The 12,476-nt window shown below is 55.9% G+C and overlaps 1 protein-coding gene across 1 annotated transcript in view; it reads right to left on the bottom strand.

Moving 5' to 3' along the window:
• CCDC92B (coiled-coil domain containing 92B) overlaps positions 1-5,231 on the bottom strand; it is a 983,368-nt gene extending 978,137 nt beyond the window's left edge. Inside the window, exon 1 of the mRNA XM_069615060.1 lies at positions 4,742-5,231. The gene's annotated coding sequence lies outside the window, so the exon portion shown is untranslated. The remainder of the gene's footprint in view (positions 1-4,741) is intronic.
• Positions 5,232-12,476: the final 7,245 nt, after the last annotated feature.

Below are 12,476 nucleotides of genomic sequence, written 5' to 3'. Positions count from 1 at the left end.
GTTTCCGTGCCTCTGGATGCTCTAAAGCCAGATTGATGGTCATGGAAGCAACCAATATATTCAGTGTGGAGGGTCTGCTGAGAGATAGCCAGTTTGTCCAAGAGGAGTTTGCCCAGGAAAGGAGTGATGGATATAGGGCTGTAGTTTGCCGGAATGGAGGGGTCGGCAGAGGGTTTTTGGAGCACAGGGTGCACAAGGGAGTGCTTCAGGGCAGTTGCGAAAGCTCCAGTGGAAAAGGAGAGATTGCAGAGATCAGCCAAGGCTGGGGCGAGGGAGTCGATATTGTCTTTAATTGTTTTGGAGGGGCAGGGGTGCAGCTGTTTGGATGAAGCCTTCATAGATAGGACTTGTCTGGTGACCTCATCCGTTGTGATGGGTGAGAGAGAAGAGAGGGTAAGTGGAGGGGGGCCCAGAGAGGCTCCGGTGTTGGTGTATGCTGTGGAAGACAGGGTGGAAAGGATGTCTTGGGTTTTTGTGGTGAAGTGTGCAGCCAGGGCCGAGCAAAGGTCCTGAGAGGCTGCTGCAGGATTGGCCAGTTCCTTGCAGACTTTGAAATGTTTGGCCATGTTGTTTGAAGCCACAGAGATGCGGGCTTAAATAAAGACTCTTTTCTTGGTGCGGATGCAGAGCCAATAATGCCTTTGAAGGAGGCGGCAGGCCAGTTTTTCAGAGGGTTCACCCGACGCAATCCATTTCCGCGCAGCTGCCCTACACTTGCGTTTAAGGGCAGTCAGGTCGGAGTCGTACCCTCATGACAGGGGCAAGAGTGTCAAGCGTGTTGGAGATAGAGAGATTGAGGTTAGTGAGGACTGTGTCAGGGTGGGAGTGAGCCGAAGGAATGGGTGGAGGAGAGTAGGAGGAGGCAAAAGCAAGTGGCTGTGCCGGATGTATTGCTGCAAGAGGAGAGCTTCAGGTGTGTAGAGAGAAGAGAGTGGTCAGTCCAAGAGAGGGGGGTAGTGAGAGGGATACAGAGAGGGATATCAGTAGAGATGAGAGCATCCAAGGTGTGGTGTGCATGGGGCCAGAAGGTAGGATAGAAAGGGCAAGAGAGTTGCAAAGGTTGTGGAAAGGTCCTGAGAAGTCAGGAGAGTCCAGATGGATGTTTAGATCACCAATCAGGAGGCGGTGAGAAGGGGAGAGTAGGGAGGAGGCCAGGTCAGCCCATTCCGAGAGGAAGAGAGTGGACTGACCTGGTGGCCGATAGAAGGTGGCCATAATGAGAGAAGATTTTGGGGATAGTGAGAGTCTGCAAACTAGGCACTCGAAAGAGGAGTAGGCCCGAGTAGGGATGATGGACACAGGTATCCATTCTGGGAAGATAAGTGCCACTCCCCCACTTGTCTTCTTAGGCCTGGGCGCAGAGAGGATTTTGTAGCCTTCAGGGCCGAGTGCGTCAAAGCTTGTGACAGTGCTATCCCTGAACCAAATCTCAGTGATGACGAGCACATCAACATCCATGAGTTAGAGGAGGTTGCCGATGTCAGACGAGTGTTTGACGGCAGAGCAAGTGTTGAGAGTGGCAATGTAGAGCAGTTTGCCATTTTTGAGGGTCTTGCTTGGGGTGGGTACAGGGGACAGTGGTCCCCCAGAGGGTGGCAAGAAGGCCAGGGGGATAGTGGAGGATGGCAAAGGAGCCAAGGTCGACAAGGTAGCTGGGACAGTACGGCAGGAGAGGGGCGCCTGTACAGAGGAGGAAGGCACAGAAGGCAACGGAGCCTGGATGGAGGGAGAGGTGAGGTTAGAGAGGCGCGGGAGGAGCCTGTCGAAGAGAAGAAGGTTGGGTTGAGGTACCTGAACCATGATGGTTCCATTGAGATAAACACTAATGATGACTCTGGAAATGGCGAAGAGGTCAAGGAGAACCTCCCAGCGAGTGCCACCATTGATGGGAGAAGAGGCGATAGGAGAGAGAAAGCCGACCATGTAGCGAGTCCATAGATCAGGTGCATTAACAAAGAGGATGTCAGTGATAGTCTCTCTGGTGGAAGCCGTGACATAGGTGTCTGCAATAGAAAGGCCTGAGTTGGAGCTCAGCATGTCCTTCTTAAGTTTCTTCCACACAGATTTAGTGATAGGAGGATAGGCGATAGTGAAGCAGTTGGAGAGGATAGGAGAGATAGATAGCGACAGGGTTGGCTGCAGTGGAGGGGCGGAGACACCTACCAGTCTGAAGCACTTGGAGGTAGAGGGTAGGGAGCGGTGGGGGGCACAAGAGAGGAGGGGGGGACAGAGGGAAGCACTCCAGCTAGTGAAAAACACAAACAGCCACAGGTACAACTAAATTTGATTTTCAGCAGGACAAGTGAAACACATTCAGTAACTGGGCAAAGCTAGATTAGTGGGAGTCCAGATGAGGTGAAGTGAGAGGTCGAACAGTCCCAGGTGTGAAAGAAATGATCGATGAAGTTAGTTAAAGGAATTAACCTTCAGTGAAATGTTAGGTGATCCATTGCTTACAGTGTGTCCAGAGAACATGGAATTTTCCTTAGCCTCCATATGCACATGGTGGGGCGGGGGTAGGAGAGGGCCCACAGACCCGGCCTGGCAATGGACAGGGCCTTAGAAAGTGGGCCTTTGAGGAGGGGGCCGACTAAAGCCTGCCGGTCCCCAATAGGATAGTTTATGTCGCCCAAACACCAATAGGCACGCAAGAAGGCAGCTGCTTTCACAACCTAGAAAATGTGGTGGCCATTTTGCAATAGCCACGAGGGTGGCATGGAAGGCACACCAGTAGTAATATCCCAGCACTTGCGACCTCACAGAGTTGTGGGTCAGCACAAAGAAGATGCAGGCTGCACAGAGAAAAACGTGCTGTATTTTAAATATTCTGGACCAATTTTAAAATATTTTCTTCATTTTCTTTTCAATCCAAAAAATATGTAGCAACACTTTGTGCAGGAGTTCCAGGCACGTCCTCCAGGCGTGCAATCAGGTTGCCGGCAAGAGAGCAGCAGATAACCTTGTGCTCCGGTGGAAGGGAATAGAGATGTGTTCATAATGTCCCTCCACACAATGCAGTACAGTATTGTGGCTACACTCTGGAGGTGGTGACACTTCTGATGGATTTTGATGGGGTAATGGGTTGAGTACTGACAGGCAGAGGTTTGGGAATTTGGGTACAGGGCTGAGTTCTCATGGGGTGCAGACCAAGGAGGACCATGCCTGGTGTAGCCCAGTCCAGGCCACGGATCCCAGCCTCACTGCATTCTCCATACCTGTGCGCCCAGCTGCTGGGCTCTGTTGGAACTCACATTCCACTCTAGCCATTTTGTTCTGCTTGGTGGGTGCCCAGTGGTCAGGACTAATGGCAGTGTGTCATGGTCCACCTCACAATGCCCAGCCAGCTCTTCCCCTGAGATCCCTGCCAGGGGCAGGGACCCACATGGTCCACAGCTTCCAGTCTCACTTCAGCGTCACTCCGGTCTCAGGGAAATTGGGCGACACCTTCACTGGGGGCACCCAAGTCAGGTGTGGGGTGGTTGGCTTCCTGCCTTCCTGTTGCACACATACAGGTGCAGGGAGGCATCCACCAGCTGCACCACACAACCGCTACTTGAGGTGGACAGTTCTTATCCACCATTGTGCCCCCACAGAGTGGGTGTTGATGGAAACAGTCAAGTGCCAAATGTATGCCTGAACCATGTGCCCCGTTTTATTATTCCAGTGGGATGCGTGGCTGCAGGGGTGTGCAGATTTGGGTGCACCTTGTGTGTGCTGGTCCTTTGAGGGGGATGAATGTGGTGGGGTTATGTGTGTGGTGTGGTGATTGGTGGTTGTACAAAGAGTAGGATTCGTGGGTGTAGGTGCACTTTGCAAGTGGGGCCTCAGATATGTGGGTTTACAGGGTGTGAGACTATTGAGTGTAGGTGCACTTTGCATGTGGGGGGCTCAGATTGGTGGGTGTACAGGAAGTAGGAATAGTGGGTGTAGGTGCACGCTGCATTTGGGGGGCAAAGATTTGTGGCACTCCTGGGACAGTTAATGGTTGGTATGGGTGCAAGTAATGCTGATTACTTGTGAGTACTCACCATGCTATTTGAAGCTTTTTTACTGTAGTGTATTTGAGGTCACGGGTCACATTCTGCGCAAAACAGTTTTTGCACTAGGGGCGTGTGTTGTGTTTGTGTGTCAGATGCAAGCCTGTTTTGTTTGCACTGTAGGTCCTTGCTAGCACTTATGTAAATCGCATCCTCGCGCAATACATCTGCGCATACATGTTTGCTGTACGTTTTCTGTAAATCGGTCCCCCGGAACAAGTGTGGGGTTGCGCAAGATATCGCAAAGAAAAACATAACAAGTATTTGTTCTTAATATTCAGACACAAACCAGATACACTAACATTGTGCACATAAAAATCGACACAAGAGCACTCCGGGAAACTCCTCACACGTACATACACATGCGGATACTCATTTGCACGCACACACCACAAAAACAGAGAATACACACACCACACACTGAATCGCCCCGACTGCGGCTCCATCGCTTACCCGCCAAACAGCCCCGGTTCATCCTGCCCAAAAACCCCATTGCCCTATATTGCCCTAACCTGTCCATCATTCATCATTGATCTTCGCATGCCACATTTCTCGTGAAGCCATAAATCCCAGACCCTCCCGTTTCCTTCCTGTCCTACGTCAGCATTACCCTCTCCCTAGCCTGTCCCAGCTTGGAAGCAGGTGCTGCAGACAAGCATGCCAATGCGGAAAATTATTCAGAAGCATCAGACATCTACCCTTACCTGGGGGACAGGACAGGAGTGTCCGATGAGCCCACCTCCACAGCTAACCACACTGGAGAGAAAGGTGCCTTTTGTTGGCAGGGGCACCATCATCAGGAGTGTGCGACTTCCAGTTTATAGCAGTGAGCCGGCGGCGGCGCAGAGAACGCGGCTTAGTGAAAGGAATTCATGAAGGAGGACTAGACTACCACAGTGGTGGTTTAGAGGAGAGCAGGCTCGCGGAGGGAAGATTCCCTGGTACCCAGTGCTCGATGCAGAGGAGATGCTGCCTCCTGGTATAGCTGAAATCCATGTTATGTTCCAAAGAAAGATTATACACCCCCACGGAGGAGGAGCTGGGCCGAAGCATAAACACAGAACAACGTGATGAACGGAAGCGGTGACATCAGAGCACGCTCAGAGATGTAGGGGGGCAAGGGGAGGTATCACCAGCATGATGACTTCTTTATTGACACTCCCCACCATAGATTCGCTCGGAGCAATGGCAGCTGCTTTAGCACGTCCCTCTTTTTCCAGTAGCCCTTAATTCGCCCTGCCCCCTAGCTAAGTGGTTGGGGAGAATGTTCCATAGCTGCGCTGCGACGGTGGAAGTGAGTCCTGTATAGAGTTGTAGCTGTTGGCAGCCCCCCCCCTATGCAGTACAATGCAAACCAGCTTTGTTGACATTAGTAAATAATTAATGATTGCCACAGCTGGGTTGTACGTATATGCAGAGGTGGAAATGGAAAACATTTAAAGGGGGATCTGTTATATATGTATAATTGTTGTTTTGCGTGTACATATGATGTAGTATGGCTCTTGATTCCAGAACCATACAATTGATGAGATGTAGTATACCGTTGAGGTCGCACCTTCCCGGGGATCTTATATCCATACTAAATACTTGAAATACATCAAGTCGTCTGTGTAAATGAACACTCATTTACAACAATTTGGCGACGAGGAGCGTTTGTTGCTGTAAAGAGGTCCCCGGCCAAGGAATGACGAACTTGAGCGTGCAAGCTGAAACGTAACGTTATCCCACAAGAGAACGGAACTGGACAGTGAGTCAGAAGAGAAGCGAACTGATAAAAGGAAAAGCCCAGTGAGTTGTAAAAAGCATTACGGGAAATAAATTGAATATACTTACAGGCCGATTCATGGAATAATTAGCGCGGCGCAAGTGGCCAAAAACGTACGAATTGCAGTGGAATAGCGAAAATCGCAGTGCAAGTGCGAAAATCGCACGAAAAGCAGCGCACGTCGATTCATGGAAGGCCGTGCGCGAGAAAACCAGCAGATGTGCGATAAAAAAGTGCGCGGCGCACGTTGGCGCACAGGCCATCTAACAGCGTGCGCCAGGTCACAGCGAAAATCGCACAGGCCACAGCGAAATTCGCACATAGCGCGGCGCACGCAACAAAAGTAGGCGGAACACGGGCGTAACACTCGGAATGGGGAACAACTTGCCAAAACGTGGGCGTCACGGCGGAAGTACAGGGCACAAGTGCGCGGAACGCCCACACGCTCGCCTACAACACGTATTCATGGAATAGAATAGGGGAAAAAAGCGCACGCTCAAACCAGCGCACAGCCACAAACACGACCGCCACAAGAAAGCAGGCGGTAGCGTCTCTGCGGCTGTAAGAAATGTGCGCCAAAAGGTGCGCCAACAAATAGCACCTATATACTGCCATGATGAATGTCCCATACTGTGGCCCAACAGGAAAAATGACGTGCAAAGGGGTACCCACAAACACGGACACCCGCTGAAAATAAATACGTGTGCGTGTATACCGGGGTGCGCGGGAAGTCTCACACGCAATTTCAGCAGGGTACGTGCATCACAGGGGTTCGCGTGAAGTTTCACACGCGATCGTGCCTGGGGGAGCGGGCTACGTGTATTACAGGGGTTCGCGTGAAGTTCCTCACGCGATCGGGCCTGGGGGAGCGTGCTATGTGTATTTCAGGGGTTCGCGTGAAGTTTCACACGCGATCGGGCCTGGGGGAGCGGGCTACGTGTATTACAGGGGTTCGCGTGAAGTTCCTCACGCGATCGGGCCTGGGGGAGCGGGCTACGTGTATTCCAGGGGTGCGTGAGAAGTTCCACACGCGAATAGACTGGGCGCGTGTATTTCAGGGGTGCGCGGGAAGTTCCACACGCGAATAGCCTGGGCGCGTGTATTTCAGGGGTGCGCGGGAAGTTCCACACGCGAATAGCCTGGGCGCGTGTATTTCAGGGGTGCGCGGGAAGTTCCACACGCGAATAGCCTGGGCGCGTGTATTTCAGGGGTGCGCGGGAAGTTCCACACGCGAATAGCCTGGGCGCGTGTATTTCAGGGGTGCGCGGGAAGTTACACACGCGAATAGCCTGGGCGCGTGTATTTCAGGGGTGCGCGGGAAGTTCCACACGCGAATAGCCTGGGCGCGTGTATTTCAGGGGTGCGCGGGAAGTTTCACACGCGATTAGCCTGGGCGCGTGTATTTCAGGGGTGCGCGGGAAGTTCCACACGCGAATAGCCTGGGCGCGTGTATTTCAGGGGTGCGCGGGAAGTTTTACACGCGAATAGCCTGGGCGCGTGTATTTCAGGGGTGCGCGGGAAGTTCCACACGCGAATAGCCTGGGCGCGTGTATTTCAGGGGTGCGCGGGAAGTTTCACACGCGATTTCTGCACGGTACGTGTATTTCAGGGGTGCCGGGGAGTCCCACATGTGATTTGACAGTGTGGGTCCTCCCAGGTGTACCCTGTACACCCTCCACGGCCCCTGCAGGCAGCCCACACCACAGGGGACTACCCTGCATCCCTGGTCATGTCCCGCAGGCAGCCCACCCAACATGGGCATGCCCCCCAGCAAAGGCACATGTCTCCTTGAACTAATGAACACCAACTCATGTCCCCTTGCACCCCCACCCCCCAGCAATGTGGGGCACCTGCCAGCAGGCCCCCACCCATGTCCAACTCATGTCCCCCACCACCCCCACCCCCCAGCACTGTGGGGCACCCTCCACCAGGCCCCCACTCATGTCTCCCACCACCCCCACCCCCCAGCAGTGCAGGGGCACCCTCCACCAGGCCCCCACTCATGTCTCCCACCACCCCCACCCCCCCCAGCCACCAGGGGCACCCTCCACCAGGCCCCCACTCATGTCTCCCACCACCCCCACCCCCAGCCACCAGGGGCACCCTCCACCAGGCCCCCACTCATGTCTCCCACCACCCCCACCCCCAGCCACCAGGGTCACCCTCCACCAGGCCCCCACTCATGTCTCCCACCACCCCCACACCCCAGCAGTGCAGGGGCAGCCTCCACCAGGCCCCCACTCATGTCACCCACCACCCCCACACCCCAGCAGTGCAGGGGCAGCCTCCACCAGGCCCCCACTCATGTCACCCACCACCCCCACTCCCCCAGCCACCAGGGGCAGCCTCCACCAGGCCCCCACTCATGTCACCCACCACCCCCACTCCCCCAGCCACCAGGGGCACCCTCCACCAGGCCCCCACTCATGTCTCCCACCACCCCCACACCCCAGCCACCAGGGGCACCCTCCACCAGGCCCCCACTCATGTCACCCACCACCCCCACCCCCCCAGCCACCAGGGGCACCCTCCACCAGGCCCCCACTCATGTCTCCCACCACCCCCACACCCCAGCCACCAGGGGCACCCTCCACCAGGCCCCCACTCATGTCTCCCACCACCCCCACACCCCAGCAGTGCAGGGGCAGCCTCCACCAGGCCCCCACCCATGTCTCCCACCACCCCCACCCCCCAGCAGTGCAGGGGCACCCTCCACCAGGCCCCCACTCATGTCACCCACCACCCCCACCCCCCCAGCCACCAGGGGCACCCTCCACCAGGCCCCCACTCATGTCTCCCACCACCCCCACACCCCAGCCACCAGGGGCACCCTCCACCAGGCCCCCACTCATGTCTCCCACCACCCCCACCCCCCAGCAGTGCAGGGGCAGCCTCCACCAGGCCCCCACCCATGTCTCCCACCACCCCCACCCCCCAGCAGTGCAGGGGCACCCTCCACCAGGCCCCCACTCATGTCTCCCACCACCCCCACACCCCAGCAGTGCAGGGGCACCCTCCACCAGGCCCCCACTCATGTCTCCCACCACCCCCACCCCCCAGTCACCAGGGGCACCCTACACCAGGCCCCCACCCATGTCTCCCACCACCCCCACACCCCAGCAGTGCAGGGGCACCCTCCACCAGGCCCCCACCCATGTCTCCCACCACCCCCACCCCCCAGCCACCAGGGGCACCCTCCACCAGGCCCCCACCCATGTCTCCCACCACCCCCACCCCCCAGCCACCAGAGGCACCCTCCACCAAGCCCCCACTCATGTCTCCCACCACCCCCACCCCCCAGCAGTGCAGGGGCACCCTCCACCAGGCCCCCACTCATGTCTCCCACCACCCCCACCCCCCAGCAGTGCAGGGGCACCCTCCACCAGGCCCCCACCCATGTCTCCCACCACCCCCACCCCCCAGCACTGTGGGGCACCTGCCAGCAGGCCCCCACCCATGTCTCCCACCACCCTCACCCCCCAGCAGTGCAGGGTCAGCCTCCATCAGGCCCCCACTCATGTCCCCTTGCACCCCCACCCCCAGCACTGTGGGGCACCTGCCAGCAGGCCCCCACCCATGTCCCCCTGCCCCCAGGTCCTGATGATACACAATCATGTCAGTAATGGGCAGCATACCCAGCACAAACACCCAGACAAGGATTGCATCCACCCACATAGTGAATGCAATTACATGACACAACCCCAATGGCAAGTATGTAAATGAACACATGTCCGTCACACACACATACACAATGGCTGCAAGTGAATGTCAAAACCCATATCATGACATGTATGAAACCAAAGACAAAAAAACACAAGTGGAAGTAAAAATAACAAATGTATTAAAGATGAAAAATAAGTAAACAAATCAAACATACAACTATGTGGATAACAAAAGAAATGGTCCATGTCGGAGAACAAAAGTAAAAATAAAATACAAAAAGGAATACAAAAACAAATGTTGACCAAAGCAATATCAAGTAGAAGGAAAAGAATGAGAAACCATTTCCACATGGTGAAGACAATAACGAAAAAAAGAAAATGTTCCTTCAAAAAACAAACTATATACAGGAATGTACCAAGGTCCATGAGCCCAACACCATAAAGGAAACCTACTACTACCTAATGAAAAAAATATATACAAAAAAGTGGCCATTGTCCGAGCGGTCCAAAATAATAAAAACAAATAAAGGAAACCTAACACTAACTAACTATATAACTATATACAAAGGCAGCGGGCAAGTCCTGCGGCTCACTTGTTGATGTTGCTGGCCAGGGCATCATCGAACTCCATGTCGATGTCCTGGAGGCGGGACTCTGTCCGGGCCCCGAGGTCTCGCAGGGATAACCCCATGTTCAGCTCAAACTCCCTGCAAGCTTCCTCGAGGCACTCAGCCCGCATGGAGAACTCCGCCCTGACCATGGCGAGCCACTCCTCTTCCGCCCGCTGCCGCTCCGCACCTATACGCTGGACCAACTGCTCCCACACGGAAGACACCACCATCCCAGGGTTGCCCTGCCCTCCGGCCGATGCCTGCCCCTCTGATCTTGATGGCCCCGAGCCATGATGCCTCCCACGTCGAGCCCGCTGCTGCCTCCGACGCCACTGCCTCTGCCAGCACGATGGCATCCAGGCTGATGGAAACCACCGACGCCGTCGTGCACGTGCCCTGCCTGATGATGCTGTCACATCTTCCATCTGCTGGGGTCCAGTTGCTGTGTTGTCCACCCCTGCTGGACCTCCGACTCCCAACTGTGGCAGGGATGGGATCCCCACTGAGCTGGCTGCATTGGTCGGGGCAGGTCCACAGGGGGCCCTGGTGGCATCTGGGCTGGAAGACGGCAAGGAGAACGACTGGTGTATAGCCTGCACAGAGGAGGAGAGGGCCGCCACATTGGCCAACACATGCAGGAAACCCCCGAACATGGCCGATCCCAATTGGGCCACGTCGGCACGGTGCACTTCGTGATGACGTGCGTGCTCCTCCCGGGAAGCACGCACGGCATCACGAATCACAGCCGTGCGCATCGCGACCCCAATCAGGACCTTCTCCGCACGGCCAGGGGTTCCCACGTCCGCAGGTGGAGGGGAGTCAGGTGACATGGACATCCCCTCTACCTGCGGACGGGCCTGGGACGGGGCATCCCTGCTGGTGCATGGTGGTGCACTCACAGGGTCAGGGACAGCGACATGCACAGGCCCCTCCACGGTGACCTGTGCTGCCTCCTGCCCCTGGCCCTGGACTGCACCACTTGCACCAGCAGGGATGCCCCCACCAGGCCCCATGTGTGCCCCAGTGGCGGCCTCCTCCTCCTCTGTGCAAACCACCAACCTGGATGGCTCCTCACCGTCTCCCACCGTAGCAGGCCCCTGTGGGGGCTCACCCACCCCTTCCGCTGCAGCCGTGGGGGCATCCCCGCCGCCTTGCTCCACAGCGCCGTCTCCGCCCTCTTCTTCACTAGCCGCTGCGTAGAGGGAGACAAAGAACACAAGCATCAGGGCACTGTACAATGGTCCCCTAGACAGGAAGCAATAGCAGATGAGCACCACTGTCAAAGTACACTTCCATCATGTCCCTCCACAACACATGGGTCAGTCCAGGCAAAACACACACAGTAACAGGCATGGTGCATGCCATGGACATTTCCATGCATGTCCAATGGACTCTTGAAACATTCAATGATATGTAACTCACATGCATCATGGCTCATGCCTATCACATGCACACACTTCACCTCAGTCACATCCATCTGGCCCCAAACACAGCGGATACAAGGGTAATTTGGCTGCTTCCCTGAATCTGTGCATTGTCACACACATGTCTCATGCATCCATGGCATGCACAAGTCACAGACACGCAGGTCAGGCACACAGACATGGCTACCATATATGTACCTGGCATCAGCACCCATCCCTCACCCCCACCCATGTCCAGGTACAGAGACTGGCATGCTCTCATGTTCAAAATCTGCATAGGGCTCCCCATGCGGCATTTGAACACATGCAACAACCATGTGGGTCACACATCACTGGTCGCACATGCATTACCATGATGTCCCTGCACACATACATGCATACATGGCCTATGACACACATACAGGCAAGTATCATAGAACCAGCACACCGCAACATGCCCTGTCTCACACAGTAATGCTTGGACACTTACCGCTCAACTCCAGACGGGCCTCCCTCTCAAGGATCTGGGCGTGGAGCGCTGGGCGTACGCGTTCCAGGACCCTCATCTGGATGGTACTCATGCGGCCCCGGCCCCCCTCCACAAGGCGCCGGGCCTTCACAAGGGTCCTGGACCTCAAGTCCTCCCAGCGCTTCTTGATCTTCAGGACGTCGCGGGTTGCCACCCCCTCCGCGTTGATGGCAACCACACAGTCGGCCCAGATCCTCTGCCGTCCTTCCTTGCTGGCGCGGGACGATCCAAAGAGGGCATCATACTGCCCCAGGACATGCTCCACCAGGACACCAACTTCGGTGTCAGTGAAGCTGGTGCCCCTCTGCCCCTCTGGCCTGGGGTTGCTACTGGTGCCAGATGTGGAAGTGCCCGACATGGCAACCCCAGAGGCAGGTGTGGGTGGGCAACTGGGTCCTGGGGCTGGGCTGTGGAGAGATGTAATCCCAGTCGGGAGTCTTCAGTTCCAGCAGGGGTGGACACAGCAACT

The sequence above is a fragment of the Ambystoma mexicanum genome, chromosome 9 (assembly GCF_040938575.1).
Source record: "Ambystoma mexicanum isolate Mex_15411 chromosome 9, UKY_AmexF1_1, whole genome shotgun sequence".
Lineage (NCBI taxonomy): Eukaryota > Metazoa > Chordata > Amphibia > Caudata > Ambystomatidae > Ambystoma > Ambystoma mexicanum.
Note: the sequence above shows the minus strand (reverse complement) of the source record. Positions and strands in the feature narration are given on the sequence as shown.